Source organism: Podarcis bocagei (assembly GCF_964188305.1).
Source record: "Podarcis bocagei genome assembly, chromosome: 8".
Classification (NCBI taxonomy): Eukaryota; Metazoa; Chordata; class Lepidosauria; order Squamata; family Lacertidae; genus Podarcis; species Podarcis bocagei.
Window position 1 is genome coordinate 71,901,416 of NC_138133.1, and position 18,560 is coordinate 71,919,975.

At 41.5% G+C, this 18,560-nt stretch overlaps 1 protein-coding gene across 1 annotated transcript in view; it reads right to left on the bottom strand.

Moving 5' to 3' along the window:
- ANGPT1 (angiopoietin 1) overlaps positions 1–18,560 on the bottom strand; it is a 145,129-nt gene that overhangs the window by 72,542 nt on the left and 54,027 nt on the right. The gene's annotated exons all lie outside the window — the stretch shown is intronic.

Here is an 18,560-nt window from a genome sequence, read left to right on the forward strand (position 1 = left end):
GTATAGATTTAGAACAGTGGTTTGCAGAAGGGCCTAGTTCAGAGATTGCAGAGGGGGAAAGCTGGGAAATATTGGAAGAGGAACAGCAGGAAAAAGAAACACCAGGGGAGAGACACCTGGCGGACTCAGTGTCTTTGGAGAGCATTCCTGAGCCAACTTCCCTTAGGACTAGGTGTGCAGTGAGAGTAGCCAAACAGAAAGCTCAGAGACAGAAAGTCCAGTTCAGTTGGCGCAGGGATGACGTAGGATAAGAGAGACGGGGGGGGGGGGCTTTACTCGGAGCAACGCCATTTCTAGAGAGAGACTGCATTCCTTTGTCTCTCACTGTGATTATTGAATAAACTAATTGGTAAGAACTTTTCTTTTTTTTATCTGCTTCTTTGCTGCCACCGGGGCAGGGATCTGATTCCCTGAAGCCTGACAGAAGATGAGTCCTGCCATCAAGCCAAAGGCCCACATTCTAGTCCAACTTTCTGGTATCATACCAGATGCCTACAGGAAGGCCACAAGTAGGACCAGAACCACAATAGCACTGTCCCTGCTTGTGATTCACTTCAATAGGTATTCAGAAACATATTGCCTCCAGCAGTGGAGGTAGAACAGCCATCATGGCCAGCAGTGATTGATGGCCTTATCCACCACCAATATGTCTAATATTATTTTATAGCCATCTAAGTGGTGGCCATCATTACATTCACTGGAATCTAGTGTGGAGAACTACACTGTCCTGAATTTTGCAACATTTAGCTTCCCTGGATTCATAGCCAGCAGCCTCAGGCAAACTATTTTCTCATAAGACAAGGTGAGTTGTTGCTCTTCTGCAGTGAGATGTAGCCCTTTCATATGCAGTATGTTTAGGAATCAATCCTACCATTCCGGAAACAAAAGTTCATTGCAGCTTCCCTTGTAAAAATCAATCACCCAGCGCACTTTTACACAACAGCTGATTCAACAAACTATGTGATGAGCCATATAATAAAGTCAGTTGGGGCCAAATGAACTCTTACCTTCCCTTTGGCCTCTAATGTTGCCTTGGGGAGTACCAATAGTGTCCAAAGTGGTGGATGGAAAACACATTATAATATATTACAATGGGAAGGCTAGATTTACACATCTAGTAGCAAAATCATAATCAAGAAGTAGAGCAAAACCACAAGCAATTGGCTTGTGACTTTCAGAGGGGGTGTCTGAATTAATTTCCTCCAAAATAGTACTGGGTTGATGACATTTTTAGAGTGTGATAACCTCTCACAGAATAATTGTAACACAGAACTCCATTGTAATAATTTCCAGAGAAATATCCTTGTTAGTCTCTTGAAACAAAAACAAGAAAGTCTTGTAAAGAAAGTCTTGTGGCACATTAAAGACTGACAAATTTATGATGAATAAGCTTCTCTTGTGGACTATAAACCAGTACCTGCATCAACTGAAGTGGACTATAGTTCACAAAAGGTTATGCGATAATAAATATATTCATCTTTTTTATTTTTTTTTACAGATGGCCATGCGGGGGCGGGGGCGGGAATCTGTATTTTATTATTGGGACAGTAAATGAGGAGTGCACAGCTTACAAAGTCAAATGTACATATTACTAAGTCATGTGATTAATTTTTCATATACATTTATTTAATTTGGTCATTAGCTAACTGTGTACTTACAAACTGGTTTGTGAAGATTTTTTTTATTTATTTGAAAAGTGGACTATAAATTTATTAAATAACTGAAATAACAGCAACAACATTAGCATCATGGTAGAACTATTCAGCTCCATTTCTGAAATATGCTTAGTTTATTTTTGTAGGCTACATTAAATAGTATATTGATAGTCATAGTTATAGCTGAGACTTCTGGATAAAAAACTAGTGCCCATCATACTCATCAGACTATATGGTTTCTGAGTCAATGGAATTCGTGGGTAAATGTAAAACTCCCATCTCCTAGAGATCTACGATTGTAGGGGGAAAGAGGCAGGCAAAGACAGCTTCATATACAAGCCTGTGAATCAGTTTGATGGACCTCTCACTCCCCTGGTGATATTATCTCACTGCCCTGTGAGAGAGTCCTGAGAAAGGGAGGCAAATGGAGACACCACCATCTTGTCTTCAGACAGAGCAATTCAGATTGCCTCTCCTGGAGTCTCCCTTCACAATGGTTACAGAAAGGGGCTCAACATGCATTGGACTTTGCAGATGATATTCACTGGGTAAGATATGAAAGTCTAGCTTGGGTTTACTGACTATCAATGAAAGTTAGCAACTTTCTAAGTCAATGTAATTCAGAGGAAAGCATTGCAAGTGGATTCAGAGTCTCTGAGTCTTGGCTAAGCTGTTCTTTCTTTGTCCCTGCCTGAAAATGTGCAGGATATTCGTTCCCATGTCAGATTTTCAGTGTTTCAGCTAGGGATACAGAGGATGAATTTAGGCATAAAGTGGCAGGAGACCTGAATGTCTTCTCCAGTGAAGAACAGATAGGCATTGTTGACCAGATGCCAGGATCTCTGGAGTGTTTGCAGATGTAGGAGGTGTTTTCGCTATTGCTATTGGAGTTCGCAGCCTTTTAAAACCAATTCCAGGAATGTGACCCTGTGCTCCCTGTGTTACTGTCTTGAATAATGGTCATTTAAATACATTGAAGATGGAGTCATTTTTTTTGGGGGGGGGGAGAGAGTGAGAAGAAAAATTCAATAACAGCTGAGATTCTTTGATGCAACACTCTGCAAAGACAATGCCAGTATGGTATTGCCTAAGCAGGCACAGTCTATGGCCCATGAGAGCAGTGAAAAAAATTGAGACACTGGAGTTCGGTGAAAACCAGATGAGATTTTCACTGACTACGTTCAGTAAACTGGGTTGGCATGGCAGTAGGAGAAGGATGAGTTCCTCATTCCACTCTGCCTTTGCTGATGGAATGGCAATGTACTGAGCTTAGAAAGGCCCTCCATGGGAGTTCTCCAGCACTGAACTCTGGTTTGATGAAAGCCTGGCATCCAGGATCTCACTAGGCAAGTGGGAAGAGATTCCTGTTAGGTAGAGATCCTAACTCATGCTGGGCATGTCTTAGTGAATCCTCCCCTCAGACCCATTTACTAGGAACCAGGCAGAGGGCCTTCTCGGTAGTGGCGCCCATTCTGTGGAACGCCCTCCCATCAGATGTCAAGGAAATAAACAACTACAGTGGAACCTCGGGTTGTGGACGTAATCCGTGATGGAGGCATGTCTGCAACCCGCAGCGTTTGTAAGCTTCAGTGCCGCGTCTGCGCAAGCGCGTGGCATGATTTGGTGCTTCTGCGAATGCACAAAGTTGAGCACTTCTGCACATACGTGAGCAGCAAATCCCAGAAGTAACCATTTCTTGTACTTCCAGGTTTACCGCGGTCCGTAACCTGAAAACGCGTAACCCGAAGTGTTTGTAACCCAAGGTACCACTGTATCTCACTTTTAGAAGACATCTGAAGGCAGCCCTGTTTAGGGAAGTTTCTAATGTTTGATGCTTTATTGTATTTTTAATATTTTGTTGGGAGCTGCCCAGAGTGGCTGGGAAACCCAGCCAGATGGGGGGTATAAATAAATTACTACTACTACTACTACTACTATGCCGATCCTACCCAATTCCATTTCCACCCACACTTGTAACAAAAATTCTCTCCAATGCTTAACATAATGAGGGAAAAGGGAAACAAACAAACAAACAAGCCTCCAAAGAGGCCAGTTGAGGTTGAGAGGAAAGAACCAGAGACCCTTTTAATGGCTTCCGCCCTTCCTTTCTCACTTGAGTTCCCATGGGATGAACACCACCCCATGAGATCTTGTGAGGGCAGGCACAATTCTTCCTCCCCCATCCTGTTTCTGGGCTCTGCACTGCTGGGCAATGTTGCCCCATGTGGTGGTCACACCCAGAAGGAGGCTCAGAGGTGTATGAACTTTCCTTTATACAACCTGGAAACTTTTCATATGTGAGATTTAAAATACTTTTATACTTACATCACATTATTATGAGACTCCCAAGGCATTTTTAAAAGGCTCCTTTCCCTACTAAGCAAAGTTTTAGTCTTACATCTGAACCAGCCCTCTGAAGTTGCCTTCCCCATTTTAGTCGGGTAACATCCTCAAGTTCTACTGCCGTTCCTTTTCTATTAAACTTGAAATGCTGCAGGGGAAGTGAGCATGTTTCATTCTGAACAGTAAGCAGCACCCAATACGGGCCAGATGTGTGCCTTGATTTAGGGACTGAGGGAAAAAGTAAGAAGGGAAATGTACAGCATGGGATTAATACAAAAGCACCCTTTCATCTTTTATCTATGTACTTCTGCAGATGCCAGACTGGCAAAGGCTGATGAATTGCACTGGCTGAGGTCAAGAAAGATTTGTAACAAATTTGATTGTCTATGTAGAACTCCAAGTAGTGGGGTTTTTTTTGGGGGGGGGGGTTTGGTTTTTTGTGGGAGGCAGAGAATGTTTGCCTATGAGGAAGAAAATGGAGCTTTCCCTCCAGAACAAATATAGGTGTTTGAGAGATGATTTTTCAGCTCAGAAAAGGGAGAAAACCAATGGAAGCATTAGAATAAAAGCTCAGAAATATCACAGGCTTTGCTTGCAATAATGCTGAGTTACTGAATAATACCAGTGCAAACATGTTACCTGGCATTCTAAGGGCCTCTTCTTACAAATGCTAGGATTCATAAAAAGGGAATCACAAACAGGGAGTGTGCTGTTGTACTCAGGTCTGGCTTTTGGGCTTCCTATACACATCTGCTTAGTCACTGTGAGAACAAGATGCTTCCAATAATAATAAGAAGAAGAAGAAGAAGAAGAAGAAGAAGAAGAAGAAGAAGAAGAAGACGACGACGACGACGTGGGTGGTGCTGTGGTCTAAACAACAGAGCCTAGGGTTTGCTAATCAGAAGGTCGGCGGTTCGAATCCCTGCAACGGGGTGAGCTCCCGTTGCTCGGTCCCTGCTCCTGCCAACCTAGCAGTTCGAAAGCACGTCCAAGTGCAAGTAGATAAATAGGTACCACTCTGGCGGGAAGGTAAACAGCGTTTCCGTGCTCTGCTCTGGTTTGCCAGAAGCGGCTTAGTCATTGCTGGCCACATGACCCGGAAGCTGTACGCCGGCTCCCTCGGCCAGTAAAGCGAGATGAGCGCCGCAACCCCAGAGTCATTCACAACTGGACCTAATGGTCAGGGGTCCCTTTACCTTTACCTTTACCTTTAATAATAATAATACTACTTTTATTATTTATATGTCGCCCATCTGAATGGGTTGCCCATAAAACATTAAAAACACAAAGACATCCAAAGAGAGGGAGTGATGTGTGTATATATATTTATTTTTTAAAAAACACATCATATTGGATATCCTAGATCTTTTGCAGTCTTGTATGTGAAAAGTCTTCTGAGCATTTCCCAGTCAATCCAAGGTAAGTGTAGCACAGCTCACCCATTTCTAGTGGAACAACCTGTTCCCCTCTAATGAACCTAGAGAAAAACCAAGAGGAAGCATAAACTTGCCATACATCAGGGAAATTCCTGACGTGTCCTGGTTTTCGGGTGTAAAAAGGGCATCGGGGTGAATTTTGCAGAATCGGCAAAACGTCAGGGAAAACCCAGATGTATGGCAATGTGATGGAAAAAGCAGCAGAAACAGCTCCAAAAGCTTAAAATCACTATTGGGGTAGGGGTCAAAAATTTTGGTGGGTTTCATTAAAAAAGCAACTTTGCGGGTGTCAGGAATATTACTTTTTGAACTATGGCAACCCTAGAAAACATTACTGATGGTAGCTCACTAGGTTAAGTCCCGGTTATCATGGTTTGTACAGCAAAACCTTCTTTGGGAGAGAAACAAACTACAGTCTCTGGTTTGGATGCAATTCCAAGACAGGACGTGTGGTCTGTTTCCTCTGTGAGCTAGTTGGAAGGAGCAAAACAGAGCAAAGAAGCACAATCACAGTATAGTGGTACCTCGGGTTACAGACGCTTCACGTTACAGACTCTGCTAACCCAGAAATAGTACCTTGGGTTAAGAACTTTGCTTCAGGATGAGAACAGAAATTGCGTGGCGGCAACAGCGAGAGGCCCCATTAGCTAAAGTGGTACCTCAGGTTAAGAACAGTTTCAGGTTAAGAACAGACCTCCAGAACGAATTAAGTTCTTAACCCGAGGTACCACTGTAAACCATTAACTATGGTTTACTGTGACATGAGATTGACAACATAGATTGCATGGCCTCATTTGTATATAATACTAAACCGTAGTTGGCTGTTGATTATACAGGAAAGCCTTTCTTATGCATTTCTTTATTCGCTTTATGGCTTTCCTTTCTTTTTGCTTTGGAGCCTCTGTCTAAGCCAGCTCTTTTTATGCTTTATGTTAGCTTGCAGCCTGCCTGCATAACGGTATGGGTGCTCATGCTATTAAATTCAGCGGCATCTGCTTTCTGTAAACACTCATTACACTGAATCTGTGTTTTCAACAATGTGGTAATACTCAGCAGCGATGTAATAAAGCTCCAACGTTCTCCGAAATAAAACTGCCACAGAGTTAAATATTATTGTTTATTAAACATTCCAGGAGATCGCGTATTAGGAGTAACTGATTTTTTTATTTTTTTTATTTTTTGCTTTCAGTGTTTACCAAATGATCTTTATAGAAGCCACCCAAACGCTAATGATTAAAATGCAAACAGAAATGCTGAACATGAGTGCATGTTAAGGTTAGTGGCTTCCGGCATATGCCTATAAATAATGTAAGAGCTATTCTCTTTTACTTTGATTGACTATTACTCAGTGTAGTTTACACTTTTACATTTGACCGGAAGAAGTACAATGGCTACCTAGATGATTCTGAGATCACAAACAGGCTTCAGAATTCTATTAATTGGCCTTAGTAAGAGGGTGAAGCTTAGCATGACAAGAAATGGTTTTCAAGCTGAAACCCGTTAAAAACCTTTTAAGTATACAGTGTGTTTTGGAGGTTGATGAAAGGCGATAGATTGCTCCATAGCTCAACAGCACACATGGCAGCTGGTACATGCATCCATACTAAAAAGGTAAAGAAATCATGAACAACATTGGGAAAGGAACTATGAGCATGTGTGAAATGTAATTCACAAACTGATTGGTGCACCAGGTAGGCTGATAATTTATTATCAGCATGTATTTGCTGTGGTTCAGGACCGAAGCCTTCCATGTTAAAACATGAAACACAGATAAAATCAAATTAATTAAGACGGTAAGCGGCAGTGTGAAAGGTCCAGCACAAGCAAATGCAGTAATGCAACTCAAAGCTATTTAAAACTGAGACCGTATCGGTATAAAGAATAAAATATTGGACACTGCATTTTAACTAAAAGGCAGAGGGGAACAAAATGATTTCCTGGAGCTGTTCAAAGGCTGCTAAGGACAAGGTCAAAGATATATCCCTCAAGGGAGAGTCCCACATATATGGGGCCATATGTATGGTTGCAGAATACATAGCATTTCCATAACAACAATTCATGTATTGAAAGACAGGCTTTGGCACGGTACACTTTTGGAGGGTGCTAAACACTAAAAATATTATTTTTACAGCCTTTCCCAGAAGGGTGAGTTGACTAGTGGGGAAGTATCTGACTTCTTTTTTGAGAACTTTTTGGAAATTAGTTTTTACTTCTTATATTCTTTTATTCTTTTACTGCTGTATATCACCCAAGGCTTGTTCTTGGCTGCAGCTCGCAGTTAGTGATGAGAGAGCTTAACTGCAGGGTCTGGTTCAGACAACATGCTAAGCCAAACTTTGGCTTAGATCAGTGGGGTATGGCAGTAAGAAGGACCAGGGGGGAGACAGTGGCTATGAATTCCTCTCTATCTACACATTCAATTGCAGTCCTTGGTCAGCTATAGTTTGGGCTTCCTATAATGTGTGAACAAGACCACAAAGAAGAGATTTGCCCCTGTGTTTCTCAACATATTGCTCCATGCTGAAGCCACTTATATCTGTCAAGGCTGAATTGCCGGCATAATCTGTTAAAAAACAAGAAAATCACATCCATTCACTAGGGATAATTCAGAGTTAGCAGCTGATTTATCAAGGGGGCGGAGAAAGCCTATACAGAACTGTGGCCGACCACACATGTTCAGTTTCTGTCTCTCGACATGATATTTCAATAAACATATTGAGAGCATTTATCTGAGATGTATACCGGATCACACATACAAATAAACAGTTGGTGTTTATTTGAATGTGCAATCACTGAAGTAAACACAGCTGTATTTGGAGTACGTGATGTTTAAATGTGCTGCTTCTAATCCAATTGGCTAGCAAGGGTTCAAATGCACTTATGCTTGATAAGGATCACCTTAGGGCAACAATGCCTACTGAAAAATCAAAATATATGCACAATTTGAGTAGGAAAATATTGGGTTTGCCAGTGAAAAGCCACCGTTGCCTGTGCTTTCATGGCCGCGGTCAAAATGCATTTATTTCCCTTCTTGCACTAAATTAGAAATTAACAAGCTGTTTCACAGTATTTCTTTATTATTTCATGAAATGTATATACCACTTGATTATTAAAAACCCCCTCAAAAAGCAAAAAAAGATAAAACAATAAAAGCCACCAAAAAAAATCACAAAAACCATACAAAAATTAGAATACTAAAACCGATTAAAATCACCTCAATTTTCTAAGCGTCTTGGTAGACTCTTCTAAACAGGAATGTTTTTAGCAGGTACCAAAAATAGTACAGTGAAGGTGTCTGCTTGATCTCAATAGGCAGGGAATTCCAAAGTGCAGGCTGAGATCAGAAATGTTCAGCGCGTTGGGTTTGCTGTCCCAGGAGAGTCCCTTTGGATAATAACAATAACAATAATAATAATTTAATCTATTTATATACCACCTTTCTCCCAAACTGGGAAAAGGCAGCAGCTCTGCAAGATCTTTTAAACTTCCCTATCCCTTCAGGTTTGTTGAAGGAGAAACTTTTGTTAAATAGCTGAGCAGATTGCATAATCATCTAATGTGTTTCTCTGCTATTCATCCATATCCTGGTTGTTAATTATAACTTAGACAGGGAAGTGTGGAAAATCTGACTCTTGGGCCCTTTCGCACATCTCCAAGACATGGACAACAAAAAGTTGAAATTTCAAGGGTGCACTTGAAAGCAATGAAAGCAGTGAAACCCAGACTATATCTACTGTTGCTGTTCAACTCTCCTGAAATCCCAGATAATAAAGTTTAGAATTTCTATATCCAATGATCATAATGTTTCATGGAGGTATGACCCTCTATTATCTTCAGGGGCAAACAAACATCTGCGGTGAAATACTCTTAAAATTAACTACAATAAATTATACTGTATTTCACTACTGCACTTCTCCCCCAATAGGTGTAACTCATAATAAGCGTGAGAGAGGCTCTCACTCCTGATTTAAATAAATCAAGATTAAATCAAGAGGAATTCATATCAAAAGAATGACACATCTACAATACACTAATGCCAAGTGGACTTAATTGGGGTTGTTATGCAGGTAGGGAGGGGGAAAGGATGAAACTGTAATTTATTGTAGGTTTGTTCCTATATTCAAAATTAATAAAAAATATTTTTTAACAATGTGCAATTAACTTTGCCGTTCACTATCATGAAGGAAGCCAAAAATCTAATCTATATGGTTCATCTCTGTTCATTGAAATAAACAGAGGATGGTATACATACCAGAAAACTTGATTAGCTACTTCCAGTCACCGGCAATTAAAAATTAGACAGAGGATTATTTCTCCCATGCATGGCACTTCTGTTCTTGGATTTACATGTAATATCTACTTTTGATTACAGCTTCGCTTAATATGGTTAGACAACCATATTCATTGGTGTCCTGTAAAGTTTGGTATATTTATGGTCTTCAGTTTTTATAGCACTAATGTGTAGCACAAGTGGTTTCGTGATGAATATTCCATATAGATGGCAATGTTTACTTTAGTTCCTCCCCAAGAATTGTATCAATACATCTCTGTTGGACTTGCTTTATAATTGTAGGAGCACATAAACTGAACAATTCCAGAAATGACCATGGCAATAAAGGAGCAATTTTCAGTTTCCCACATCACCATAAAAATAGCAAAATGCTAATGGAAACTACAGTACATGTCTTCCTTTCCACTCCCATAATTCTGCACCCATCTATTAAACTCCACATGGCCTTAGCCCTAACTTTACTTTTAATGAGATTGCCTGCATAACTCTCCACATATAAAACTCTCCAAGTATTGAGAACAAAAACTTTCAACGTAAGTGTGCAGCCTCCATTTACCCAGGATGCACCAGTATTCTGAATCGCACATGAAAAACAAAATGGCCGCTGAGTATTTTCAACATTGGGCTTAGTGCCTGACTCTGAATTCGACTTGTTTGGAATTTAGGGAAATCTGCATTTGGCTTTACTGAGACATCGAACTATAAAGCTGAATGCCCTTAATATTGATAGTACCAAGTGTAGTCATTTCTTAGAAGTGTTGGGTGTGGCTGTATTCCACTGAGCAAAAGAAAAAAAGGCTTGGATGTTACACAAGGGTTTGTGTGTGAAATTACACATCACAAACCATTAATATGTTTATCGCGCCAGTAAAACCTTACCAGATTTAATCCCTTCCACCCTTACATTTATTTTCGGTCTTTCTTCCATGCGTGGAACTTAAGGTAGTGTAAATGTGGTTCTTGGGCAGTCACTCATCTGGGTACTGACCAAATCCAGACCTGCTTTGTTTCAGCAAGGTGGTGAATTCATGCACATTCATACCATAAACTGGAACCAGGGCAATTCTGTGCATGTCTAATCAGAAGCTAGGGGGTTAATATCAGGTTAGTGGGTACAGGATTTCATCCCACCATGGAGAATCCACCATAAAGAACCGCTTACAGAAAAAGAAGCTGAAGTGAGTCCTACTGTAAAGGGTAAGGGAGCACTTGTGGATTTCATCAATGTGGTGTAGTGGTTAAGAAAGGTAGACTCGTAATCTGGTGAACCGGGTTCGCATCTCCACTCCTCCACATGCAGCTGCTGGGTGACCTTGGGCTAATCACACTTCTCTGAAGTCTCTCAGCCTCACTCACCTCACAGAGTGTTTGTTGTGGGGGAGGAAGGGAAAAGGAGATTGTTAGCCGCTTTGAGACTCCTTAGGGTAGTGATAAAGCGGGATATCAAATCCAAAGTCGTCTTCTTCTTCTTCACCAACCCCAAAGGCCACCTTGTGCTCAGAGAACTCCATTTTGGTGAGATCCATATGTTCCACTTGAAATAGAATGAAATGAGTTGCCCGTGCCTCTTAGTTTTTCTTGGGCAGTGGTTTGTTACTGCAATAACAAACACTTAGCATGCTGGCTATTGAAAAAGATTCAAGCCAAAACTGAGAGGCTTTGCCTGTGAGTGACATGGCCATTTGGATGAACAATGAACAAGTTCCACTTGCACATCTAGCTTGACATCACCGCTAAACAGAATACTGCTTGCTGTTATTTCTGTTTAGCTCTTCATCTGAGTCTTGTTAAAATAATAATAATAATAACCTCTCTCTATTTTTTTTTAACTTGGCTCCATTTTCCTGGACTCTCCTGCGGTCCATTTCAGTGCTACAATAAATCCAAGTTAGATAGTGGACATTAATAAACCTATATTATTCTGCCAAGTAAAAGCCTTGGCCAGAGGAACAGCTTTGTAATCATGCTAAGACATTACAGTGTAATCAGAAGTCCATAAAACAGCGCAGCGGAGAAAGATAACAGGGCTGCCAATTTATTTATTTATTTTCTGAAAAGGAAAGGGGAGATCTGCATTCTCTGAAATCACATTCAAGGACATTAAAACACTGATATGTGAAGTTCAGACTTTTATTTGTGGAATGACGGTGAGCCGTGTAGCTTTGCAGAGAAGAAATATTAGCTTTTTATTGCACTGAGTCTCTGGATGACGCATGAGGATGCAGGCTATCGTTCATCACAGCACCCACAAAAGCAATACGGTACTGAATCAGAGACCATCCTAATTCTGGAGGAGGGAATGAAGAGCCTTCAGAAGGAGCTCTAACTAGGTCACAGACTTTATATCATGTCATGAAGTCTGAGGAAAGAGCAACACCATAGCTTGAGTGGAGCTTGGTCCTGCCATGATCGAAAGGTAGTCAGGAAACATGTGTGATGCATCTTACATTGATGGGATGCCTGGGTTCAAGGCAGAGGCAAGATCAGGTCCAAGACCGGCGGCAAGAACACAAGCCCAATACACTGCTAGTGGCATCTGATCTGACATATGGGCTCTGCTCTCCATGTTTTTCTTTAAAATCTTCCCCAATGAGAATAACTTGTTAAGGGCAGGTTTAGGTTAGGGCATATAAAGATTTATCTGTAGGAAAGCAGCAGGCAGCCCTCTATAAGGATGAGACAGGGAGGTCAACGACAAGCTATTTCCTGCCCCCAAAAGAGATGCAAATAATTCTTCTCCAGGCTGACAAACTGCTGACCAGCCCCCTCAGTATTACCCACCCTCAGAAGCCTTGCTTGACGTTTCTGGCAACGAGTTTTGTCCTTTCACTGTAAACTTTCCTCACATGTTGTCCGCGATGATTTTCTTCTAAAACTCGAGCTGTTAACATTAGTGCAAGACGTATGCAGGGGGATTTTTTTACTTTGTTTCCTTTGGAACAAACCACCCATTTTGTTAAGCATGAAAAGGAAATTCGTAAGTGCTTCTGTTTCAGTTGAAGTGAGCTATCATCGTTCCATGAATTCCCAGCTGAAGGAAGGAAAGGTGGAGTGTACTATATGAGGTGTAGGACACGTGAAATATTTGCACATCATGAACTAGGGTTGTTGTCAGTGGAGGGTGGAATCTTGAGAATATTCATTTCCCTAGCTTGGAGGCAAAGCTTCAATGCAGCATACCTTTGGGTCTGATTTGTTTAACATACATAAAGGCATCTCACTGTAAGCAATTATTTCATGAGTCAAGGGCTGTAAAAATTATTGCTACTATTATGCTGACATCATGATGAGCAGCAAACCCTGCATGATTAATAATAATAATAATAATAATAGTAATAATAATTTATTACTTATGCCCCACCCATCTGGCTGGGTATCCCTAGCCACTCTAGGCGGCTCCCAACAGAATATTAAAAACACAATAAAATATCAGACATTAAAAACTTCCCTTCAGATGTCTTCTAAAAGTCAGATAGTTGTTTATTTCCTTGACATCTGAAGGGGAGGGCGTTCCACAGGCTGGGCATCACTACCAAGAAAGCCCTCTGCCTGGTTCCATGTAGCCTCACTTCCCACAGTGAGGGAACGGCCAGAAGACCCTCGGCGCTGGACCTCAGTGTCTGGGCAGAACGATGGGGGTGGAGATGCTCCTTCAGGTATACTGGGCTGAGGCCATTTAGGGTGTTAAAGGTCAGTACCAACACTTTGAATTGTGCTTGGAAACGTACTGGATCTGAAACTGACATTTCCTACCATATCCCTCTTGTGATGGGGAAAAAATATATGGGAATTTGCTTTAATCAACATGCAGAATTGGGCAGATTCTTAATGTGTGGATTCTTCTTCTTCTTCTTCTTCTTCTTCTTCTTCTTCTTCTTCTTCTTCTTCTTCCTCCTCCTCCTCCTCCTCCTCTTCGATCACTCGTAGCCGAGTAAGATTGTCTTCCATAAACACGGTGTGGATTTGCCAAGTGTGCCTTCCTCCTAGCATATTTCTCCCTTGCGTCCTGAGTTTGAGTGTCTTCAAAGCCCATGACACCTTTGGTAAAGGTTGTTCTCCAACTGGAGCACTCGCAGGCCAGTGATTCCCAGTTGTCAGCGTTTATACTACATTTTTTTAGATTTGCCTTGAGATAGTCTTTAAACCTCTTTTGCTGACCACCAGCATTACGCTTTCCATTTTTAAGTTTGGAATAGAGTAGTTGCTTTGGAAGACTATGCACATGCAATGAATAATCAGAAACACCCAAAACATACAAAGTTAATAAGCCCACCACAAATATACTATACACTGATTGCACGTCTGACATAGCATCTAATGACAGCTGTCTGTCTAATTCAACTGCAGCTCCACAATGCTGCTCCAACAGCGATCACATCAGAAGCACCCCATGACAACAACCATGCAATCGCATGGTAGCAGCCCAAAGCTCAGCCCCATCTCTGCCCCCAAGTTGGGGAACGAATCCCATTTTCTACAGCAGCAGTGCATTGTAATTTGAGTGCTGGGAAAATGCTGAAGCCCTCCCCCCCCCAAACATGAAACTTTTAAAGAGGTTGATTATTTTAACCCTTATTCTTGTGCAAGAGCTTTCAGAGAAATAACTAATGAAGCTCGGAATCAAAGTCATCAACAGCAAATGTCAAGTATGGATAAATGCAGGGATACGTTTGATTGGACAAAGGCGGAGAAACTTGGCTCAGACTGTACCGGGGACCAGCAGAACCAGCACAAAAGCCCAACATAATAAACCATTCTTTGTAATGCCTTTTGCTAATCCTCACCTTTTAGCACTTGTGTTGGAGGACAAGAAAGGCGAGAAAGATTTAATATAAACTGGCTTTTCTGACTACAAAATGTTAATATGATTGGCATTTCATATCATTTCCCTTCTATTTAAACTCGGTTCTATTCTTAGGAGCACTGTAAAGCTTTTATTGAGAAAAAAGAGTGAAATGCATATTTGTGTGTGTATATATATGCACACACACATACACAGTACATAATTGGCTCCAGTTGAGTTGGCAGTGGGGCAATACTCTAGACAGCATAATCCTGAACTGGCAAAGGATGAACAGAATGACCTCATCAGAGCATTCCACCTCTGGCTTTCTATGAAATGAGTAGCTGCTTTCTTCCTTTCTTTTTTATTCAACCAATAGAAGGGCGGACAGGATTAAATTCAAATTACAGGCAAATAAATCTTACATAACTTTTTGTAAGGGAGGAGAGACCTAATGGTACAAATCTATTTTTACAACGTAGAACAAGCTTCCAAACTTAGTTAGCTGATCATTAATCAAGTGTCCTATTAAACTCTGGGATAAATTTCAATACAAATTGGATTTTGAAATGCATGAGCTTTTTGTTCCTGGAAGGATCTTGTGTTTAACTGGAATTCGGAAGAGGAAAAAGAAGCTGATTGGCTGAATTCATGCCTTGGCAGTGAGTAAGCAAATGTGCTCACTAATTGTAAGTAACAGAACATATACATGTAAACACTAATCTCCAAGGAAGACTTCAGGTTTTGCAGGCAAAAGTGTTGATTAATATCTGGGCTGGATCAGATATGAAAAAAGGTTCTCTATCTGATAGATGTTTTGCACGTTTCTACTTAATTCATTTCCAGATGTTTTCCTAATCTCATGTTCCTCTAAATAGTACATGCACCAAATACATTTTTGCAGCTAATGCAAGTCAGGAGCATTTGTGAGCTTGCAAATCTGGGCTATGAATTAGAAAGTCACTAATTTAAAGCCTGCCTCTTCCATGAACTCACAGGGTGGCCTTCACCAAACCACTCTTTTGGCCTCGGCCCCATATGCAATATGTGGGATAAGAATAGCAGAGGTTGCTAACCCATAGGTTGTATCATGCCCCCAACATTTCTGTGTGATCACCAAGACCTTTCTTGTTGCCTTTTTAAAAATAAACAATGCCCTTCTTGCCCCTCTTCCAAACCACCCTTGGCTGAAGGTTTGTATGCAATGTGTTTACATCTCTTTGTATGTGGCTGAGGGGGACAACCCTTGAAAGGTTGGCCAACCATCAATGCAGCTCTAGGTTAGCTGCTTTTGCCATCCAGGTGTGTTGTTGGGATTACAGCTAGATAATGCAGGTGAAAAACCTTGAGCACCTGAAAGCGCTTTCCATATGATATAATGATGACGATTCTTATGCCAGTGTGGTGTAGTGGTTCAGAGCAGTAGACTCATAATCTGGTGAACCGGGTTCACTTCCCCGCTCCTCCACATGCAGCTGCTGGGTGACCTTGGCCTAGTCACACTTCTCTGAAGTCTCTCAGCCTCACTCACCTCACAGAGTGTTTGTTGTGGGGGAGGAAGGGGAATGAGATTGTTAGCCGCTTTGAGACTCCCGAGGGTAGTGATGAAGCTGGATATCAAATCCAAACTCCTCCTCCTCCTCCTCCTCTTCTTCTTCTTCCTCCTATCATCCTATCATCATCATGCATCTCAGAGTCATATCTTTCCATGAATAAATTGCAGAGAGAAAGAATGAGAGTAGCCTGTGTCTATTATCATCAAGTTGTTTATCAGAATGGGAAACTGCCAGCTATTTGCAGGATCTGACTGTGGCTCAGGGTCTGCCTTGAAGCCGACTGTGGTTAGAGGAAGAGGCTGGTGTATAATCATTTGGACAGGCAAAAGTTGCAAACATGAAGCAGTAATTTGGAAGGGAAGAGGAAGATGGCAGCAAGACGGAGGAGTTCAAGCGAAGAGCAAACTACTTGCTAACCAGTGTGGGTGAAGTTTCAGCTGCTGTGCTTGGCTGTGTTTGGCTGGCATCAGTCCTAAGGACCTGTGTGGCATTCGTATGGAGCCCCCAATCGTCTCACGGACTACTGACCTGTACACCACTAATCCGCTGCCACCAACCAGGTCCTCCCCAATAAATCACTTAGTCTCAGTCAGGTTCTCAAGTTAACAAAGAAGAGTCTAGTTTATTTCAGACACAAGCAAACTTTAACTGCATTCCAAATGTTGTTACTCTTTACCTTCTTAGTCTTATTTTATCCTGTCCCTATCTCTTCTACCTCCCCTCACACAAGAACACACTGCACTAACTGACTCTCTATTTCCTACTGCCTGCCAACTGCTTTTCCAACTGCCTTTCCCAACCAACCAACCAACCCACTAAAACCAACCAACTAACCACCACCAACTAACTCAAACCTCGGGCTAAGCCCTTTTATATACAGGTAGGCTCCGCCTCTGGCTTTCCTATTGGTTTACATATTAACCCTTTCTCTCCCCCTGTACAGACATTTTTCAAACGAACGGGCAAATGTCACAACCGGACTTGCTGTTCTTGGCATAGCACCACCACCTGAACTTCAGGCTCCACCTAACTTCTTCTGCTGAATCTCGAGCTCCAACCACTGACCCTGAGCTGGAGAACTCATCCTCCAAGTGTAGTTTTGGGTCAGGGCCAGCCCCAGGTTTCAGATGGAGGTCTGAACAATGTGTCCATTAGGATTCACTATGCCTTCCTGGTGCCCTCCCCTATAAGCCTTCCAGGTGATGGCGGCCAGAAGCGAAGGTGGGCACCTTCCCCTTTTATTTTATTTTAAAAACCAAGGCTGAAGGAGTAAAAATGCTCTGAAGCAAAGCACTGAGTGAGAATGCAGCCGCCTCCCATCTTCATCCCGCAGAACACCTCTGTTTCTGTAACCCTAATTTAAAAGAAATTGTAAGTCGCTTTGAGCTGCCTTGGACAAGATAAAGTGGCTAACAGATTTAATAAATAATAAATATAATAAAGGGAATGGGATGCTTCTGACATGCATTTGCCTCACCATGCCAAGCGCTGAGGATGAGTCTGATTCCTGGAAGTATGGTATATTTAAAGTTCTTGTTTTTACCTTGCCCTGCTTGTTTTGCACAAGATGGTGCATGCTGCCTAGGGCAACAAACTCTGAGATGTTAGAACCCCGGAGAATGATGAAGCACAGGAGCAGCTAGGATATCATCTTTCTAAGGTGACTCTGATCATGCCACTTCTATGTTAGTAGCACGAGCCCAGCTGAAGCATGAACATAATTTGCAGCCTGCGTGGCAAAATGCCTGAAATCTACCAAGAAATATCCCAGAGGAGCTCCCCAAATAGTAGCCAGTATTTAAAGTTCTTTGCTTTTCTTTCAGATCTTTTGCATAGTGTGTAGTTTTTACATTGTATTTGGGGATATATTAGTAGATTTGCTTGTCACTCAAACAAATGGGAAATAAATGTTTTTCCTTCAGAATCCTTACTTTTTTCCAGTAAATTTAAACCAACCCGGAATTTTTCTTTCTACACCCTTTCTTGACGAATGAAGGTTCTCTCGGGGTTCCTAGCGCTTAATAGCTTCTTTCAACTATTGACTGTTCCTTCCTAATGAAAAGCCATTTTTAAAAACAAAACAAAACAAAAAGTATTTGTTACATTAAAGGGTTCTGATGAAATGATGAAAGCTCAGTTACAGCATGTCCTTAAATACACAAATTATGTTACACGGCGGAGGACAAACAGTATATTTGTTCAGGGTATGCAATAATCCCTTGTAAGTTGTTTGCTACCTTAGAACTGCACACACATAGAGAAAGAATGAAATAAAAACACACATGACTTCTTAGTCAGCTTGAAACTTCAGCTTATGCAAAATGCAGCTGCCGTAATTAGTGCAAGAGCTAGACAATTTGGTCCTATGACCATACCGATTTTGCATCTGTTTCATGTGTTACCCTGTCTCAGGTTAGAATGCCAGTGCTAACCTGTAAAACTGAGACAGTCTTGCAGACCAGGTTATCCAATGTGTTGCTTAGATCTGTAGGAACC